The sequence below is a fragment of the Staurois parvus genome, unplaced genomic scaffold (genome assembly GCF_062004578.1).
Source record: "Staurois parvus isolate SC_StPar_1 unplaced genomic scaffold, SC_StPar_1.0 ptg000061l, whole genome shotgun sequence".
Taxonomy (NCBI): domain Eukaryota; kingdom Metazoa; phylum Chordata; class Amphibia; order Anura; family Ranidae; genus Staurois; species Staurois parvus.
Genome location: NW_028317857.1, coordinates 1,396,419 through 1,414,700, shown reverse-complemented (window position 1 = coordinate 1,414,700; position 18,282 = coordinate 1,396,419). Strand labels below are relative to the sequence as shown.

Genomic DNA, 18,282 nt, shown 5'->3' with positions numbered 1-18,282 from the left:
CAGGAGTGGTCTTGATTACTCAAAAGCGCTTCTATTTGCGCTGTCTGGTTAGTGCAACTTACTCTCCTTTCCACATGCACTTGACGTACGGATCTGCACCTGTTTGAAGATTTGATTGTCACCGACACAGCAAGTTTTTGCGCCATTTAGATGCCTTTGTGCCCCCTTTGTGACACTTCTGTAGAGTCTTAACATAATCATTTTCCATTTGTTTCCTACTGGACTGAGCATCAGCTCATCTTACATACGTTTATAATACGCTATATACATGTGCTTTATATTTAATTATCTAGGTTTATAATTGTTTACGAGTGAAAAGGAGATTATTTCATTTGAGCGCTGCATTGTTTGATATGATATGTTGGTTATTTAAAAAAAAAAAAAAGTGAACCTTTATTAAACACTAAAATTCTGGCTTATTAGCTGGGCAGAAGGACTAGATTAACTTGACCAATCAGCTCTAAAGCCTTGTACACATGACGAGAATATTGTCCGAAAAATACTGCTTTCAGAGAGACTGTCTGATAATCTCATTAGTAGACAGCTTTCGAGAGCCGATCATGACAATTTATGCAAAAATATCCGAAGGGACAAGCATGAAAATTTTTCTTGTATGATACAAGATCAAATGATTTTCATTTTAGTCAGTACTGTATTTGTCCGTAAAAAAATAATATCGAGTAACCAAGACTGCACATGCTCAGAAACAAGAGAATTGTATTCGTTCTTACAAAAAATTTTGTAACTTTAGGAAGCTCTACATTTTCAAAGCGACTAGCATGCAAAACAAAAAAAAAAAAAAAACCACGGACAATCAGTTATTTGATGTTCTCTATGTGTGTACTAGGCTTTACCCCAAGATCAGTTGGCCAGTGGTTGCCTGGAGAAATCAGGAAGCATACGCACTGGGAAGCCAAATGAAACTTTTGACAGATTATAGGCAATGTTATTTCTGACCTCTGTCAGAATATGCTAATTGTCCAATAGTAACTTAGAGTAATAAACTAAATACAAAGTCCAGAACAAGCAAGGAGCAAGAGAAGTATGACTGAATCAGAGTTCCCAATCTACAGAATGATTCCAAGTTAAAACAGAAGGTACATTTCAAGTCATTGCATAAGGATGACAAAAACACAATGAGCATTTTCAAAAGGAGATGTGGACAAGGACAGGTTTCCTCATACGGTATTTCCCATACTTTGGTAGGTCACATATAGAGATAAAGAATGAGAAGAACCATTGATTTGTGACACTTGGTCCTCCTCCTGAATGTGAGAGTAGAAGTTGAAGTGTAGGGCTCAGATTCCCTGAGAATCATGCAATTTAGGGATCCGTAACTCGGGAGTTGTAAGATTCTCTGCAGAGCGAACAGCTCTGAAGGCACATACTGAGAAGAGAAAAAAAAATTCTAAATTTTCAAAAACTGATACACTCATCCTACGTTACACACCAGGATCACAATCATTGTACCACCTATACTGCCAGAACACTGCTATGGTTGTACTCCCTATACTATCCCAAAATGGCTGGATGGTTCATGCCTCAACTCTGGTCACATCTGCTTTCCAGTGTGGAATGAGAGAGACCTGTTAAATTATATAAGCGAAAAGGACAAACCCCCATTTATGTGGGCCATGAAGAAAAAAAAAAAAGTTGTGCCACATAACACTGTTTATATAGTAAATTATAGACCACAGCACCAAACTGTCCCTCTTTTGGAACCACATTGCACTCCCTGTTTTCTTCTATGGTCTATATATCGACCTCTATAAAAATGGTTTTGTAAAAGCTAGCCAAGTGTTATACTACCTTTCATCCAACCTCTAAAAAATTGGATTTGTTATTCTGAAAGGCCAGCACAAACTAGTTTGAAAAAAGCACATGTGGGTTCAATCATTTCTGCATATGAATTCTTCATGGTTCATGTTATTGAAGGCATAGCAGGGGCACACCCTTTGCTTAATACTTTGTGCAGAAAGGGGTCCCTCTTTCTCACCCCAGAAAAGATTTTTGGTCTGCCCGTCAGACCAAAATGAGGGACAGCTGAGAAGGAAATAGAGGGATTGGGTTCCAAAAGAGACTGGGGGAGCAACAGATTTTCCCAGTGTACAACATCAAACTGTGCCTGCACAGGGGTGTATGCACACTGGGCACTTACCAGTGAAATTATACTTACCTGCCTGCGCAGTGGTTTTGCAGAGCAGCGCCATTCTTTTTGGGTTCTCTGCCAGCGAACCTGGCTCCTCCCCCTCGATCAGTGCCCCCAACAGCAAGCCACTTGCTGTGAAGGCACTGGTGTGCTCGCTCCCAAGCCCAGATCTATTGTGTCCATAAGACACAGAGCTGTGGCTCGGCCCGCCCCCTGCTCTCTCCTCATTGGCTCACTGGCTGTGACTGATAGCAGTGGGAGTCAATGGTTCCTGCTGATATTTCAGCCAGTGAGGAGGGAGAGTCCTGGGACAGCTCTCACTGGATCGAGATGGGCCTCAGCTAAGTATTAAGGTGGGGGGGGGGGGGGGAGCACATTCTATGCATGAAGGTAAAAAAAAAAAAACAACCTTCTGCCTTTAGAACCACTTTAATACAGACTGTATAACTGCAATCCTAGCCCATTTTGTCATCCCTTAGGCCAGGAGTCTCCAAACATTCTAAGCAAAGGGCCAGTCTGCTGTCTGACTTTAGGGGGACCGAACGGTGGTCAGTGGAAGTAGAAAATGCCCCAGCGTCAGTGAAAGCAAACAATTCCTCAGGCTTGGTGGTCAGTAGAAGCATGTGTTTAGGAGGAGGGATAATGGCCCATCATTGGTATTGGTGGGAGGAATAGTACCCCATCATTAGTATTGGTGGTAAGAATGGCACCCCATCATTGGTGTCAGTGGTAAGAATAGTACCCCATCATTGGTGTCAGTGGTAGGAATTGTGCCCCATCATTGGTGTCAGTGGCAGGAATTGTGCCCCATCATTGGTGTCAGTGGCAGGAATTGTGCCCCATCATTGGTGTCAGTGGAAAAAAATAGTGCCCCACTGCTGCTTTCAGTGGAAGAAAGAGTACCCTATCATTGGTGTCAGTGGGAGGAATTATGCCCTACTACTGGTGTCAGTGGTAGGGATGGTGCCCCAACCTTGTTGACAGGAAGGAATAGTGTTTCCTATCAGTGGGAGAAATAGTGACCTGAGGGCTGGATAAAAGCAAGCATAGGGCCACATCTGGTCCACAGTTTGGAGTCCACTGCCCTAGACCTAGGAAAAACCCAAAACAGTCTTTCCCTGTATTGTGCTGATGCTTCTCCCTCTCGGACACCATTGCAAAAGAAGAAACTCAGCTTAGATGTGACATACAATAAAATCTGGACCCATGATGCTAGACTGACTGGATTCATGGTAGATGCTCTCTATATTGATCTATATTTGATTGACTGGAGGTTATTGCGGAGTTGTACTACATAACATGAGTTCAAAGTTCCCAAAGGTAAATGAGTTCTATATACAGCATACACTTTCATTTTCTAACATTAGCATTGCAATAACAATGCAAGCAATAGTTATTTTTGACAATCCAATATAAAAACTTACAACATGAAACGAGATTTTTCAAGTGAGTTCTGCCTGTCTGCTGGCCATCTTTCCACAACTTCCTGGACTCCCTGCATGCTTTGCAGCTTCTCCTCTGCTGTTTACTTTCAATTTTTAAGGACTACATATCCCATGGTACCGTGCTGGCTGCAAGCAGCGATTCCTGTACTGACTGCACCTCCTAAAACTCCGCATCTCACCTCTGTAGTTCAGAAGGCAGGCTTTGTGAAATGTGTGTTACAGCAGTACCTACTCAAAAGACATAGTGAATATGTATCACAGAATTTAAGGAAGCAAAGTTCATAAGTTTCAAGATCATTCAGATTAATAAAATCCAATCCCTCCACTGGCTTTCTATTGCCCAACGAATAAAATTCAAACCATTAAAAACATATAAAGCCACATGGGTGGCACAGTGGTTTAGTGGTTAGCACGTTTGCTTTGCAGTAAATGGGTTATGGGATCGATTCCTGACCATGGTGCCTCCTGCATGGAGTTTGCATGTTCTCCCTGTGCTTGCGTGGGTTTCCTCCGGGTACTCCGGTTTCCTCCCACACTCCAAAGATATGCTGGTAGGTTAATTAGATCCTGTCTAAAATTGGCCCTAATATGTGTATGTATGAATGTGAGTTAGGGACCTTAGACTGTACACCCCTTGAGGGTTATGGACTGATGTGAATGTAATATATATATATATATATATATATATATATATATATATATATATATATATATATATATGTGTAAAGCATTGCGTAAACTGACAGCGCTATATAAGTACCAATAATAAAGCCATTTATAGCTCTGCCGCCAATTACATCACCAATTTTGCCTCCAAATATAACCCAATCCGTCCTTTCTCCTCATCCCATGACCTCCTGCTCTCTAGCTCCCTTGTTTTCTCCTCCCATGCTTGTTTACAGGACTTCTCCAGTGCCTCCCCCATCTTCTGGAACTCTCTACTTCAATCTATCCGACTACTGCACAATCTGCTCACTTTTAGGTGATCTCTGAAAACCTCTCTTCAGGGAAGCCTATCCTGCCTTCAGTTAATAACCAAATCTTCTATTCTTCCTATTAGTTAGTCCCTCACAGTGATTACCTTTTGTACCACTATCCCCTCCCTCTTAGATAGTAAGCTCCAAGGAGCAGGGCCCTCCTAACCCTCTTGTAATGAACTGTATTGTCTCCCTTTCTATTGTAAAGTGCTGAGCAAACTGTTGGCGCTATATAAATCCTGTATTATAAGAATAATATGAATAATTGAAATAAAACATGGAAATGAATATATTATTTTACATTTTGACCCACCATAGATACTCTAAGAGGTGTATGACAAACATGTGTCCATTTATTAGTTTCCGTAACTTATATATGACACAACAGGGAATAACATTCTTCCATCTACTGCCTAAGGATACCGAGCCCATCTGAAAGTTATTACTGCCTGACAAGCAAATATTTAAGCTGGACAGCTACGAAATGAGTATAAACTTTAAAAATCAGTTATAGCGGCAGAATGGCTGCACAAATGACAATAACCAACAGAGGAAAAAAAAAACATAAGTTGCAAAACTGTCAGCAGCTTGTTAAAATTCTTTTGAGTAATAATTATGCTTAATTGCTTCCCCCTTTTATAGGGCCATAACGAGAATCTTTAAGCAGATCTGTGTGCCAAGTCATGCGACGGCTGGATTTTAATGAGGCGCGTAACCCTGGGCACCCAAGTACTCTGTAAAATGAGCAGACATGAGAAAATGCACAGGGGAGTTCGACTTACCTGCAATTATTACCCCCCCAAATGGGGCTTTGATGTGAATAGTTACAGTATTATGTGGCAACACTGCACAACTTATTAGTACTTTATAACTATTAGAAGCATTGTAATGATTGACTGCAATGCAGTACAATTCTGTATTCAAAGCAACAAAGCTTCCATTTTTGACAGCCCATTTTTAGGTGGTACACAGATTAGTTGAGCCCCCAAACTGGTTACTAGCAAAACTATGCAGGCAACAAAATAAAGCATTCAGTAAGCTACTAATGATATCCAGTCAACAATGCAACTGTGTTAACATTCAGTGCCATCCTATGCAGACAAAGCATGCACAACTCCATTGAGTGTCAATGGAAGGGTAGTAGCAGTATACTTCATGAATTCTGTGCTTTGTAAAGTCTTTTAATCTTTGCTTCCTGCATCACCAATCACAAATATCCTAGGCTGGTTCAAATATAATAGGTGGATGTGAGGAATTTAAAGTGGTAGTAAGGTCTCCCTCTTAAAATCTGCTGACAGGCACGGTTTTAAGAACAGACAAGACCCTGGTGGTCTCTTCTGTCAAAAATGTCCCCCGTGTCGGCGAGTAATGTGATCTGAGCCACATATGTGCAGCTCAGACCACATTCATGGCCCGCTGTGATGTGACTCTCGTGCGCATGCATTCAAATAGTCGAAGATACATGACCTGGAAGGAAGATTGGGCAAAGATGGAAGTTCTGGAAGAGCTGTGACAGCACTGCGTTGGAGGGCTCCATTTGCAGGTCAGTCTGTCATAATATGCTACTATGCAGTGCATACTAGTATATTATAACAAACCTGCAGGTGGAACAGCATTTTTGCTTTTATAAATGCTTTATTATCGTTTGAAAATGCTATATTAATATTTTATTTGCTATTTTTTCCCCACACGAAAGGGGAGTTACCCTTTAAAGTAATACTAAAAAGGTAGTTTTGTTTTTGTTTTTTTTAAACAAACATGTTATACAGTACCTGCTCTGCTCAATGGTTTTCCACAGAGCAGCCTCGTACCTTCTCTTCTCAGTTTCCCTGCCAACTCACACCTGGCTCATGCCCCCATAACAAGCCCCTTGTTATGGGGGCACTTGTCCATAGACACACAGTGTGGCTGAGCCCTGGCCCTGCTCCTTTCCCACTGGCTGCGATTGACAGCAGCAGGAACTTCAGCCAATGAGGATGAAGAAAGCTGAGAGAGACGCTACTCTTATACACAATGCTGGATTGCGCAAGTATAAGGTGGGGCTGCACTCAGGTTTTTTTAACCCAATTTAGAGAATACATGAAGGTAAAAACTTTTGGCCTTTAGAACCACTTTATCCACTTCCCGCCAAACATACTGTATGTGCGGCTTTTCCTGTGAAGCTGCATTAGGTGCTACTGTGTTTGTGCCGCACAGCATAGTCCCAGCACAGAGACCGAGTTGTCTCTAACAGCTCCAGGTCTCATACTAATAATTGGGAACCAGCCCTCCTGGTTCCCGATCACCTGAGCGCTGTGATATCCTGTTATTGGCCATCACTGTGATCAGTCACTGCTATTATATCTTTCTTCTTATGAATGGAGAAAAAGATACATTACAATTTTTCCTCTAGAAAGCACAAAAAGATATAAACAAAAAATGTCTCTATGCACATCATGGCTCCTCACCTCCTACTGTGCTCTCCCCTCGCAATGATGGGGCCAGGATCCTGCCACAATTTTCACAGTGATCCTCTTCAGCCACTGGTTAATGCAGGTGCACCGGGAGAAGGAGAAAAAAAAAAAAAAAATCGGTAGGAGCCAGGGAAAAGGTTTTCTTTTGGCAAGACTTTCTGGGTCTTCTCCAGAAAAACATCCACCTCTTGGTGATTTTCTGTTTGTTACAGTTTACTTGAGCTTAAATATGAGCAAAAAATAAATAAATTAAATTAAAAGATCCAATTCATTATGTGAAAAAGTGTGAAAAAAAAAACCAGGATAAATTACCCCAAATGTTCCCCACTTTATCCAAAGATGAATAAAGAGGTTTTGACTGAAGATACACTTTAAATTCTGTTTTGTTTTAATAAAAAAAAACAGCTGTTACATATTTTTTAATGTTCCTTAAGGTTCATCATTCAAAAATGTACATCTTACAATAAAAAGTAAAGGCAATACAACTTTTGCAAAAGACAGAAGCCGCCCAGAAACCTCAGATCCCTGTCCATTTACAGAATGTTCCACTGGCATTCTCACTTTCCTCATTAGATGTTATTTATGTCATCCTAAAACACACTTTGGAAATGCTTGGCATGGGAGTGAGATCATCCCATTGCTAAGAATCCCTCCTCCACTTTCCCTCCCCATATATGAATAATGGCCGTGTGACACATGACATCTCAGCTCATCACATCAAAGAAATAGAATGGAAAACACTGCAGAGCTCTTCTCATCTTAAAAGGGACATCATACCTACATCACTGTAATAAACGATATCTATGCACAAGTGTTTTCTCAAAAAACACTCATGGATACGTGACACAAAAAACAATGCATAATATAAAGGTGATGCGTGGGAATATGTTTCAGTACACAGCTTCTTGCACAGTAACCCATCAAAAAAAAAAAAAAAAAAAAATCATCCATGTTGCTAACGTCTGGCCAATGTGGCAGACCACATAGGGAAGACTTTAAAAAGAGATAGTTGAAATGTGTTTTACAAAGTGTAAATACTTAAAAGCATAACTAAACACAAAACTTTTTATAAAATGTCTTGCATAGAGTGGAGAGGGATTAGAACACCTGCCAGTTTGTATTGTTATCTGTGCCCCTGTTATGGAGATTCACCTCTCTATTTTTCCTGGTTACCATTATCATTGAAATAAGAAAATCCCACATTTTGGGTTGCCTCCAGAAAAGTAATAAGAGGGGAAATGCTATACTGGTTCATAGTTAACAGAAAAAATACAAATAAAACTATTATAATACTCCATTCATTGCCCCAATGAAGCATCACAGAACAGAAAATACTGAGAGCACAAAGTCCTTTGTCACCAGATGGCTATTCCTATTATGGATTCACTGAAACCCCCTAATTCAGTGATGCTCAACCTGTGGCCCTCAAGAGCCCTCTGATTTGGCCCTCATCCTCAAACCAGGGAAGCACACTTCTATTATATCCTCCAAGTTTGGTGCGCTTTCTGCAAGTGCACCAAAACCCCTGAATGGCAGAGTTTTAGCGCGTTTTCAGAGTGCCCCACACCCAAAGATATAATAGAAGTCTACATTTGCAGTTTGGAGGGGGGTGATAAAATCCCATAGTTGACATGTTTTACCATCGTTACTCAACCACTGGTGTACCATTAGTGGTAGCAATGGTGACCCCACCTCATGCAGTCTTTTAAATTCTAATTTACACTTGGACAGGAAGGGTGGCAGGCGGCATATACAGGAACCAATGCTCTCCATTTTCCTTCTGCAATGGCTGAAATCCAGCTTCTCCTCCTCTCCCTCCCGTTGGCAGTTAGCAGCTACAGGAGGAACATGTTCAATATTCTATTCAAAATAAAGAACTAAAACAAAGGAAAAGTACACTTTGGCAATACACGTCATATATAGCTTGCCATGGGGTAATATGTATAGCTTTGCTTTAGTATAGTGTTCCAAGGAGAGCATTCATGCTATGTGCAGTGACTGGGGTCTTTTTGCACCTGATCAATGCCAGTCACTGCAAGGACCCAAAATGGTTTTCTGCATGGCGCAGTACAGAAAAATGAAGACCTGCTGCATTTTTATGCAGCACATTGGATGGTACTACAGGTCACAACACACTGCTGTGTGGAGCCCAGGAATGAAGTGTAAATTTGTTAAAGGGATACTAAACCCAGGACCCTGCATCCACTATATCTGGTCTCGCACAGTACACAGAACATGGAAATTATTATTTTTTAGTAAATATAAACTGCTAAATACCTTTTCTCATCAGCAGTATTGTGGTCTTCTGCAGAGCACTGGGTAAAGCTTGTAGGAGGAGTTTTCTTTCTGCTCTAGGAGGAAGGAAACCCCTGACCCTCTGTCTGGACAGTGCTGATTGACCCTGTGCTGATCACATGCACCCTCCCAAGAAAAAAAAAAACCCTCTCTAGCAATACACACCAAACTGAGCATGTGCATGAGACTACAGATTCAGTCTTTATCAGGTGGACATTTCAAAAAGAGGAGGGGCAGAGAAGACAGGATCAAACAGCCTTTTTACACAATAGAGAGGATTAACTCCTTAGGCTCCACAGTGTATATGCAGTAAAGCATGCTTGTTATACTCAAACTGATTTTACGGTTGTGGGTTTAGTAACAGTTTGTTTTTTTTTTTGTTTTGTTTTTTTAAACATACACACTTAACCTGCACGCTAAAACAGAGCATTTTAGTGTGCAACTAGTATGCATGTTCTAAAACTCCATTAAAAAGCCATAGGGAAAAACAAATTTAATATCTGGTTGCACAAGCTGTACACATGGGGTGGCTTGGTTGTCAAACTGAAAATAGGCAATGCAACCAATATAGCATGAGTGCTTTTTCCTGGCGGATTTATTAAATATACTAAATATCCATCTTTTCATACCTGGAGAGGTATAGCGCCCATAATAGAAAACAAAAAAATAGCATACAATGGCGTAGATTTACTGGCGAGTGCAAAATCTAGTGCAGCTGTGCAAAGAAGCCAATCAGCTTTTAACTTCAGCTTGTTCAATGAAGCTTTGACAAAAAAAACAAAACTGGAAGCCGATTGGTGTCTGTTCAGAACTGCACCAGATTGTGCAGACTACATTGAGTAAAACAGCCCCAATGACTAGCTACAATGGGGTGGAACTTTTACAGCTGGAGAGGACCATGGCAGCCCTGTAGTGGTCTTCATGGTGCACCATTAATGAAAGAGGACAGGCTGGCTGCTATAGGCAACAAACCCATTCCAAATTTTACTAATTATTTCCATTAATTGACAATGTGGTTAACATCAGATTTTGTATCTGCTTTAGTTTTATGTATACAGAAACTGGAGCTCTCACCAGCACATCCCATCAGATAGAGCATCCCCATATGAATACAAGTCACAGTGCTGTTCCCCAGTGCTCAGATTAATTCTTCCATTCACAAATCAGGCCAGGAATCTTTATTAGAAGCAGAAGGTCTAAAGGTCGTTTAGAGCAGAACGGTTTATTTTATTTTTATCCTGTTATCTACACACACAAGGTTTATATTACAGAAATCTAGCAGAAGAAACATTTATTTTACCAGTATTAACAGCTGAACTTGTATATTGTTTTATACAGAAATAATGCAGGCATGCCCAGGTGATGACATCTCAAGGTCTTCTAGGGCCATCATCTCTCCAAATTAAAATGGTATTACACCTCGGTCACACTGGGTGCGATTTGGCATGCTTTGCAACTTGCAAATCATATCCTAAGTCACACCCTACTGTCCGCAATTACAGCAGTCAAATCGGTGCGGTTTCAACTTGGTCTACTTTTTTGTGAGATTTGCATAGACACCTGTGTCACATGTCTTGCAAATCACACCTAAAATCGGCATCTCACCCGACTTTGAAATCATGCAACTTCACTGTAAGTAGCACGATTTCAAAGTCGGGCTTGATGTGACCGGTGGGGGGGGGTTACCAATCAGATGTGAAGGCTGCATTAGTTTTCTTTAGATTTTATTTTCTCCTCTGTTGTCAACTGGTGATCTGGCCTGTAACACCCCCTGTTTTAGAGTGCCCTCACTCTGGATGAAGGAGCACAAGGACACCTTTACACCTTTGAACAGCAGCATCGTCAGTCTGGGGGGGGAGGAGAGTGTTAGATGCACTAGCAGATTTCAATACACTAACAATTTGAAGCCACTGCAAGCACCCCCGGTCAATTGAAATTGGTTTGCGCCTACCCTCTAACTGCTACATATGCAGGACAACTTACAGGCTAAATCAGCAGGTGAAAATAAAGGAAAGAAAGCCTAAAATAGAATACTAATGCAGCCATCACATCTAAGAATTGGTCATCTACACCATAATAAATGCTTTTGAGTTTAATATTGCTTTAAAGCACAGCTTCAAGCAAAAGCTTTTCTTGCTCATATTGTTAAAGAAACACATTAAGTTGGACAGAGAGAATGGGATAGAATTCTGTCCAGGTTTTATTTTCAGTTTGTCCACACTGTGGAAGGCTCTCCTCACTTTGTAGCAGGATAGAAAGGGATCGGAATCTTCAATGGACACACAAACAATACATCAATTAAAGTATGACTAAAAGGTAAAACTTTTATTTGAGTTTTTGGATACAGAGAAGAAGTGTTAAAACACGTCAAGTTATTTTATTGCAGTCTGTGTTACCAGGAGGAAGAGAGTCACCCTGCCTTATTCTATCCAAAATGGCAGAAAAAAAATGTTTACTTTAAAGCCGAACTCCAGGCTGGAACAAAAAAAATGAACTTGCGATGGGCTGCTGGAACTGGGAACAGGGTATGTAATCCTGCCTGTTACGCCAACTCCTAGAAATAAACTATTTTACCTGAAATAAAACAATGGTTTATACTCACCTGCTGTATGTAGTGGTATTGCACAAAGTAGCCCCAAACCTGCTCTTCTGGGATCCCCTGCCATCGTTGGCTTCTGTTTTGCAAGTGCCCCCATAGCAAGCCACTTGCTATGGGGACACTCATGTGAGCACATTCCCGAGCCAGGCTGTGTGTGTCCTGACTCTCGCCCTACTTTCTCTCCTCACTGGTTTTGACTGAAAGCAGCAGAAGCCAATGACTCCTGTTGTCATCAGAGCCTCCAGTGAGATCAGGAAGAGGAGAGAAGAGCCACAGCAGATAGGCACAAAGCTGAACGGAAAATGGACAATGCAGTAAAGCATGCTTGTTATACTCATTGCAAAACCTAAGGGGTTAATACTCTGCATTCTGTAAAAAGGCTGTGTGATCCTTTCTTCTCTGACCACCTGATACAGACTGAATCTGTAGTCACATGCACATGCTCAGTTTGGTGTGTATTGCTAGAGGGGTTTTTTGTTTTCTTGGGAGAGTGTAGGTGATCAGCATAGGGCTAATCAGCACTGTCCAGACAGAGGGTCAGGGGTTTCAAATCCTCCTAGAGCAGAAAGAAAACTCCTCCTACAAGCTTTAACTAGTGCTCTGCTGAAGTCACAAGACTGCTCTAACTGCTGATGAAAAAGGTATTTAGCAGTTTATATTTACTAAAATAATTGCATTTCCATGTTGTGTGTATTGTGGGAGACCTGATAGTGAATGCAGGGTCCTGGGTGACAAAAAAAAAACCCTTTTGACTTCAGAACCACTATGAAACCTTGTAATGTTGAAAGACCTCACTGAGGCTGTTCCTGCCCAGAGATCAGCTTTAAAGGGGGATTTGGGGGGGGGGGGGGGGGAGAACCTCTGTCAGGATATTACTGCGTGTCTAGTCCAGTGGCATCCACTCCTCAGGTTCTGTACAAGCACAGTGAGGGAGGTGAAAGCTCACAAAAAAAGTCACGAACAATTAAAAAAAAAAGCGACAAATGCAGGTTTTTTTTTAGTTTACCTGTCCCATCTATGTGGACAAATATTCTGTTGTAAATAACACAAAAAAACAGCGCAAAAATTAAATAAATAAAAATAATCACAAATAAATAAATGTCCGTGCAAAAATATATATATAATATTTCAAACATAAGTCCTTATTTTCCCAAAAGGATTTTCAAAACAATGTTCCAAAATGTGCTTCCACCTAATCACCACGTGAAAAATAATATTGACCGCACTCACCAGATGGAGGCGAGTAATAAGCCTCATAGGATATAAGGGATCCTATAGCCCCTCAGGAGGAACTCAAATCGCCTTCACCCTGCTTAGATACAGCAATCGACTCCACTCTACTTCTCCATGGAATCCTCAATAATGTGCAAGGAAAGAAAGGCTACATAGTGTAATACTGCCACTCAATACCATATAAATCCATAGAATAAGGACACTCACGTTTCAATAAAATAACGGGCCTTGTTTAATAGCCTCAAAGGCTTCAAAGGAACAAGTTTCCAAATTGTAAATATAGGGATCTCACGCTTTAAGGATCACTGTAGAGGATGACCAGCTTTCCACCTCAAAAATGGCTGCTTGAACCGCAAAAGTCGGCGTGCGTTCCAAATACCGGAAGTGACGTGTAGGCCAAGAAGACGGCAGACCGGAAGTGCATCAACGTGTTTCGCCCCACCCACAGGGCGTTTTCAAGACCAAGGTTTCAGGACCCAGGCCTAGGCAAGTGCCCCAGGTACAAGATTCTAGCATCAACCCTGCTCCGGCAGATAAAAGGTGATCATTCCCAAAGATGGCAACTCCGTTTCCTTAATTTTTGGGGGATATCTTTCCAAAAAAATTCATAGTCCACAGAGTACAGATATATCGTCAATGTGCAGTGCCCGCCATGCACACAGGCCTCAAGGTGGGCGGGGTCCATTCATCAACTGCACACATTGAGTATTCGGGTCAGCAGAGGCTACCTTTGTCTCTGAACTTCCCCCCCCAGTCTTCAGCAGAAGCAATGCCACTGCACAGCCCCCACACATGGGTGGAATAGCCAAGTGCAGTGCATGCCCCAGCAATCAAGAGGATGGCCTTCCATCACAAAAGGAACTCATCTGGAGCCCACCTCTATACAGACCTGCTCTGCCTCCCAGCTCATGGCTCCTGCTCTCTGCCACTCTGTAGGAAGAATCTTCCCCAAAGATGAAGGTATTCTAATCCTCCAAGGCAAGTGGGGGGGGGGGGTATCATTTTACTAGCATAACATGTTGCTGGATATGACTGGCATACATCCAGGGGGATCCAGGATCCCAGACTGACCTGTCCACAGTCAGATAAACTTTAGGGCACATCTGTGTGAAAGACCATTAATTTGGCGCAATGTTTTCAGATTGTGAGAAAAGAACATGTCTAGAGAAAACCCTCACAAACATAATAAAAACAGTATGCCTCTTGGGAATTGAACACAGAACCTCAGTGCTGCAAGGCACGTTAGCTACACACAATATTCACCATGTAAAGAACTTTGCCAACAAAGAGTATGGATCCATACCAAATCTGTACACTGGTGCCCTCTACTGCCACCAAGGGACTCATTTTAGGTTTGCACTTATTTATTTGCTCTCGGTTATACTGCATTCACAATGTGAGATTTCTGTCAACAAGACAGAGTAGATCCTTGCTGCCACAGAAATTAAATAAGAAACATCCAAACAGATCCTTTCAGCCATAGAGCTGAAGAAAAATACATGTTTACACAAAGCTGAGCCTGCCAAGATCCATGTCTACCAGGAATGCTGTCTGGACAGGTACGAAGCTATGGATGGTGCTTGCCTGGAAAGTTGCTGATCACCATGTACCCATCTCAATGAACAATAACATTCATGGATGCTGTAAAGTACATTTGTGTTGAGTCCAGACGCAGGAGATTAAGGATCCAGATGCAACACCACAATGGGCCTGTGCGAATGTAGCTTCATTCTTTTCTTAAGGAAGAAGGCCCTACTTATGATCTTGCAAAACAGGCCCACTGTATTCAGAAATGCCCCCTTCAAAGACACATTACTATTAAAATAGCACAGCAGAATTATAGCATTGTCTAGGTATTGTCAGTTTTAATTGTTTATCTACACTTATACACCTGTTATTGCTGTGGTGCATGATAGCAATGCATAAAAAAAAAAAAAATGTCACCCCGTAGTCTGCCATATTACATACAATTTCCCATTAACTGGGATGCTACCAAAGAAATAATTTACAGTTCTGCCTCATAAAAGCATATAATTTAATAAATTAAAAAAAGGTCTTGTTTTTCATAGACTTTAGAGACCACTTTGATTTATGGACAGTTCTGAAACTCCTAGATGCCTTGTAATGATGGTAGTCAAACATTTCCTTTAAGATGTGAGTGTCCTTTTATGGATAGGCATTACCTAAGAGCAGCACAGGTATACTTGATTTGGTTTTATCTTTAAATTAAAAGCAGAATTCAAGATTTTTGCAACCTATAGCGTATATATCGATACTGATGTATCCATTTAAGATGAGACTAAAGCTCTCTGGGAACACACCTTATAAAATATTTATAGAAAGTGTATTATGAATATTGAAAAATAAATGCATATGCAAGGAGTACGAATAAAAAATCTTGTTGTCTAAATGCTTGGTCATACATTTTTCTTCAGATAAAACCAATTGTCTACATCCAAACTTTACACTTGGCACAATGCAGTCAGGCAAGTACTGTTCTCCTGGCAGCCGCCAAACCCCGACAAGTCCATCAGATTGCCAGACAGAGAAGCGTGATTTATTACTCCAAAGAACACATCTCCACTGCTCTCGAGTCCAGTGGTGGCGAACTTCACACCACGGCATCTGACGCTTTGCATTGCACTTGGTGATGTAAGTGCTTGGATGCAGCTGCTCTGCCATGGAAGCCCATTCCATGAAGCTCTCTAAAGGCCACACCAAGTTTGGAGGTCTTTAGATATTGACTCTGCGAGCAGTTGGTGACTTCTGCGCACTTCAGCATGCACTGACCCCGCTCTGTCATTTTACGTGGCCTAGTTGCTGTTGTTCCCAGTTACTTCCACTATGTTATAATACCACTAACAGTTGACTGTGGAATATTTAGTAGCAAGGAAATTTCACGGATGGACTTATTGCACAGGTGACAACCTATCACGGTACCACGCTTGAATTCACTGAGCTCCTGAGAGCGACCCATTCTTTCACAAATGTTTGTAGAAGCAGTCTGCATGCCTAGGTGCTTGATTTTTAAGCACATGTGACCATGGGGGGTGATTGGAACACCTGAATCCAATGATTTGGCAAGTGGCAAGTGTGTGTACGTTTTGGTTTTTTTTTGGGGGGGGGGGGGGATGGAGAATAGAGTTGGCAGAGATTAGAACCACTGCCAGATTTTTATTGCTGTCTGTCTTTCTCCCCTGGTCACCACAATCAGAAAATGATGGGAAATAAACAAAACTGTTAGACTGTCACCAGATCAAGAGCCCTCATTTGGTAGATTTTGTCCTGGTGACCACTGAGTATTCCCTCTCACTTCCTGTTGTGTCTCCAAAAGATGTTTGAAGGTAAAGCAGTGTACATATGCAGATTTTTTTTTTTTTTTTGGGGGGGGGGGGGGGCGCTTCATTCAACCAGTGTTTGTGATGTTGATGCAGGGATCATTTCCGCTTTGTCTTTGTATTCTGACAGCAGCCCGCCCCATCGAAATACACAAATCAAGCTCTTGCAATCACTGCAAGTATTAATTTAATGCTGGATTTCCAGCATGACTGTTCAATGGATGGAAGCTAGTCATTAGACCAACTTCTGTTCAACAGGATAGTGGTACACGTAATGAAAGCAGAAACATTCGGTACATATATACCCTGCTTAAATTGCCCCAATGAACATAGAATGCAAAAAAATAGAATTACTGGGGTTTTAACCATTTTCTACTCTATTTAAAATAAGAAAAAAAAAATGTTTTCAGCTATACACACACACTTTTTAATCACAGATTCCTATATTTTTATGGACTGCAGTGGCAAGGCAATTCTGCAGATGTCGGTGTTCTCACCATAACAAAAGGTGTGACTGTTCTCAGATACTAGTTTAATCTACATTATGTGGAATACTTCATGGGAGAACAACTCTCAAACAAGCTTGTGGTGAAGCCATTGGGCACAGTATGAAAAACACAGAAAAAAGTCTGCTTATCCTAGATCTCCTGGTAGAATGCTGGTATCACCGCAGGGCTCATGTTATCCTACAAATCAAAATCCAATATGCAAACAGCCAGCACTCTGCTGCTGAACCCTATGAAAATTTTTCAAAAGCACAGAAACCCATGGCTAAGGTGTGAATGCATTGTGGCCTCTGAGGCCTTATCACAGCTGCCTGACCTTTGGTATAAACGCCATTAATATTCCCAATCTTGAAGTACCAGTAAATGGGAGAATTCCAAAATCATCAATTGGCAAGACTTTGAAAACTTTAATAAAAGCACAACTTATAACAATATACAAAAACCAACAGCAAAAGAATTTTAACAAAGAACTTTGCAGCAAAAAAAGCCATATGGGCAGAAAGTACTGACGTGAGAAAAAGACAGCAAAATTCATAGCAAGGAACAACATTCCAAATTATTGAGCAGAACTTGGACTTTTGGTGGAGATGTCTTATCACGTGTCCTCAGGAGATAGAACAATCCAGCATGTGATTCAACTTGCCAACAACCATAAATTATATAAATGCATTAAAAGGGCAAAGTCCACCAAAAAAATGACAAATACTAAAAGGTGCAGCAGCCCCCAGTACCCCAGCTAAGCTGCAGAAAAATCATTTCTGATTGGTGGTCATGGGTTCTAGTTACCATGTTATTGAAGATATGCCTTGTGTGTTCTTTGTACAAGTAGAGAAAATGTACAGGTAATGCTACTCCTAAATACACTAAAGGCAATGATCCACGAACACTGACAAGCATTGGTTTGGCTACCTCATGCATGCTACTCCTAATTTGTGTTACCAGGAATGTCTGTAGATAGATTTGTTAATTTTTAATAAACATAAGGGTTCCTTTTCAGTATTTTTTTTTGGTTCAATATAACTACAGAAGCTCTCAGACTTCCTTTTCACAACAACTTTAATACCTAATTTCTGAATCAACATTTCCAAGATGGCTGCCAGTGATAAGACACTTGAAAGAGTGCTTATGTGTGATTACAACATTCCAAAACAAGACAATACATAACCAAAATTACCTGAGAAACCTTAGTACATCTAATATTAAATTCTTGTCATTACAAACAACCAAAGGCAATGTATGTTTAGCGTATCAAAAAACTCAAACAGGTAAAAGCTGCAGATATGTTTT

General features: G+C 41.0%; 1 protein-coding gene across 4 annotated transcripts in view; it reads right to left on the bottom strand.

Moving 5' to 3' along the window:
* The window catches only part of SVIL (supervillin), a 345,773-nt gene that overhangs the window by 240,281 nt on the left and 87,210 nt on the right, over positions 1-18,282 (bottom strand). The gene's annotated exons all lie outside the window — the stretch shown is intronic.